This window comes from Triticum aestivum, chromosome 3A (assembly GCF_018294505.1).
Source record: "Triticum aestivum cultivar Chinese Spring chromosome 3A, IWGSC CS RefSeq v2.1, whole genome shotgun sequence".
In the NCBI taxonomy this organism is placed as follows: domain Eukaryota; kingdom Viridiplantae; phylum Streptophyta; class Magnoliopsida; order Poales; family Poaceae; genus Triticum; species Triticum aestivum.
Window position 1 is genome coordinate 533,151,600 of NC_057800.1, and position 4,099 is coordinate 533,155,698.

Genomic DNA, 4,099 nt, shown 5'->3' on the forward strand with positions numbered 1-4,099 from the left:
GGCCACTGCAAGGCCAGGGTTGAAATCCCAGTGTAGGAGCCCTTCCATGGCATGGATCATTGGCTAGATCCATGGGGAGAGGTGGAGCAGGTGGGAGGAGAGGAGAGGAGGAGAGAAGCGATCGTCCCTTGGAGTTTCAATTGGATCCTTCCCCCTAAAATAATATTGATTCATGGAACAAGTGCAAAGATGCTTTTATCTCTAAGTATTTTCCTCCCGCTAAGATCATCTCTCTTAGAAACGATATTATGAATTTTAAGCAACTTGATCATGAACATGTTGCACAAGATTGGGAGAGAATGAAATTAATGATACGTAATTGCCCTACTCATGGCTTGAATTTGTGGATGATTATACAAAAATTTTATGCCGGATTGAATTTTTCTTCTAGAAATCTTTTTGATTCGGCCGCGGGAGGCAGTTTTATGGAAATAACTTTCGGATATGCTACTAAACTCCTAGATAATATTATGGTTAATTATTCTCAATGGCACACTGAAAGATCTACTAATAAAAAAGTGCATGCGATAGAAGAAATTAATGTTTGGAGTGGAAAGATGGATGAACTTATGAAATTATTTGCTACTAAGAGTGTCTCTTCTGATCCTAATGATATACGTTTGTCTACTTTGATTGAGAATAATAATGAATCTATGGATGTGAATTTTGTTGGTAGGAATAATTTTGGTAACAACGCATATAGAGGGAATTTTAATCCTAGGCCTTATCCTAGTAGTCCTTCTAATAATTATGGAAATTCCTACAACAATTCTTATGGAAATTATAATAATATGCCCTCTGATTTTGAATCTAATATTAAAGAATTTATTACTTCGCAAAAGAATTCTAATGCTATGATTGAAGAAAAAATGCTTAAGATTGATGATTTGGCTAGGAACGTTGATAGAATTTCTCTTGAGGTTGATTCTTTAAAGCTTAGATCTATTCCTCCTAATCATGATATCAATGAGTCTCTCAAAGCCATGAGAATTTCCATTGATGAGTGCAAGGAAAGAACCGCTAGGACGCGTGCTATGAAAGATGCCTTTATTAAAGCGTGTTCTTCCAATTCCTATGAAAATCAAGATGAAGATCTAAAAGTTATTGATGTGTCTCCTATTAAATCTTTGTTTTGCAATATAAATCTTGATGAAACTGAATATGATCCACCTTTACCTAGAAGGCGTTCTAAAAATTCGGAGTATTTAGATCTTGATGATGAAATTGATGAAAGTGGGATTAAAAGAAATAAAACTCTAGATGTTGCTAAACCCACTATATTGGATTTCAAGGAATTTAATTATGAAAATTGTTCTTTAATTGATTGTATTTCCTTGTTGCAATCCATGCTAAATTCTCCTCATGCTTATAGTCAAAATAAAGCCTTTACCGAACATATCGTTGATGCCTTGATGCAATCTTATGAAGAAAAACTTGAGTTGAAAGTTTCTATCCCTAGAAAACTTTATGATGAGTGGGAACCCACTATTAGAATTAAAATTAAAAATTATGAGTTCCATGCTTTGTGTGATTTGGGTGCTAGTGTCTCTACTATTGCCAAAACTTTGTGTGATTTGCTAGATTTCCGCGATTTTGATGATTGCTCTCTAAACTTGCATCTTGCGGATTCCACTATTAAGAAACATATGGGAAGAATTAATGATGTTCTTATTGTTGCAAATAGGAATTATGTGCCCGTAGATTTTATCGTTCTTGATATAGATTGCAATCCTTCTTGCCCTATTATTCTCGGTAGACCTTTCCTTAGAACTGTTGGTGCAATTATTGATATGAAGGAAGGGAATATTAGATTTCAATTTCCATTAAAAAAGGGCATGGAACACTTTCCTAGAAAGAAAATAAAATTACCATATGAATCTATCATGAGAGCCACTTATGGATTGCCTACCAAAGATGGCAATACCTAGATCTATTCTTGCTCGTTATGCCTAGCTAGGGGCGTTAAACGATAGCGCTTGTTGGGAGGCAACCCAATTTTATTTTTATTCCTTGACTTTTGCTCCTGTTTAGTAATAAATAATTTATTTAGCCTCTGTTTTGGTTGTGTTTTTTTGTGTTTAGTTAGTGTTTGTGCCAAGTAGAACCGTTGGGAAGACTTGGGGAAAGTCTTGTTGAACTTGCTATAAAAAACAGAAACTTTAGCACTCACGAGAACTGCTGTAATTTTTATTTGGAAAGTTATATTTAGTTAATTATTTGTGCAGATGTTTAATAGATAAATTTTTCACGTCCAGCAATTTATTTTAGAATTTTTGGAGTTCCAGATCTTGCGCTAGCTACATATTACTACAGATTGTTCTGTTTTTGACAGATTCTGTTTTTCGTGTGTCGTTTGCTTATTTTGATGAATCTATGGCTAGTAAAATAGTTCATAATCCATAGAGAAGTTGGAATACAGTAGGTATAACACCAATATGAATAAATAATGAGTTCATTACAGTACCTTGAAGTGGTCTTTTGTTTTCTTTCGCTAACGGAGCTCACGAGATTTTCTACTTTAAGTTTTGTGTTGTGAAGTTTTCAAGTTTTGGGTAAAGATTTGATGGATTATGGAACAAGGAGTGGCAAGAGCCTAAGCTTGGGGATGCCCATGGAACCCCCAAGATAATCTAAGGACACCTAAAAGCCAAATCTTGGGGATGCCCGGGAAGGCATCCCCTCTTTCGTCTACTTCTTTCGGTAACTTTACTTGGAGCTATATTTTTATTCACCACATGATATGTGTTTTGCTTGGAGCATCTTTTATGATTCGAGTCTTTGCTTGTTATTCTACCACAATCATCCTTGCTGTACACACCTTTTGAGAGAGCCATACATGATTTGGAATTTTATAGAATACTCTATGAGCTTCACTTATATCTTTTGAGCTTTATAGTTTTGCTCTATGTGCTTCACTTATATCTTTTGAGCTTTATAGTTTTGCTCTAGTGCTTCACTTATATCTTTTAGAGCACGGTGGTGGATTTGTTTTATATAAACTTTTGATCTCTCATGCTTCACTTAGATTATTTTGAGAGTCTTAATAGCATGGTAATTTGCTTAAAATCTTAATATGCTTGGTATGCAAGATTAATAATAAAACTTTCTTATGAGTGTGTTGAATACTAAGAAAAGTTTGATGCTTGATGATTGTTTTGAGATATGGAGGTAATAATATCAAATTCATGCTAGTTGAGTAGTTGTGAAATTGAGAAATACTTGTGTTAAGGTTTGCAAGTCCCGTAGCATGCACGTATGGTAAACGTTATGCAACAAATTTGAAACATGGGGTGTTATTTGATTGTCTTATGAGTGGCGGTCGGGGATGAGCGATGGTCTTTTCCTACCAATCTATCCCTATAGGAGCATGTGCGTAGTATCGAGGTTTTTGATGATTTGTAGATTTTTGCAATAAGTATGTGAGTTCTTTATGACTAATGTTGAGTCCATGGATTATACACACTCTCACCCTTCCATCCTTGCTAGCCTCTTCGGTATCGTGCATTGCCCTTTCTCACATTGAGAGTTGGTGCAAACTTCACCAGTGCATCCAAACCCCGTGATATGATACGCTCTTTCACACATAAACCTCCTTATATCTTCCTCAAAACAGCCACCATACCTACCTATCATGGCATTTCCATAGCCATTCCGAGATATATTGCCATGCAACTTTCCACCGTTCCGTTTATTATGACACGCATCATCATTGTCATATTGCTTTGCATGATCATGTAGTTGACATCGTATTTGTGGCAAAGCCACCGTTCATAATTCTTTCATACATGTCACTCTTGATTCATTGCATATCTCGGTACACCGCCAGAGGCATTCATATAGAGTCATCTTGTTCTAGTATCGAGTTGTAATCATTGAGTTGTAAATAAATAGAAGTGTGATGTTCATCATTATTAGAGCATTGTCCCAAGTGAGGAATAAAAAAAAGGCCATAAAAAAGAGAAGGCCCAAAAAAGGGAAAGGCCATAAAAAAAGAAAGGCCCCAAAAAAAGAGAGAAAAAGAGAGAAGGGACAATGTTACTATCCTTTTACCACACTTGTGCTTCGAAGTAGCACCATGATCTTCATAGTAGAGAGTCCC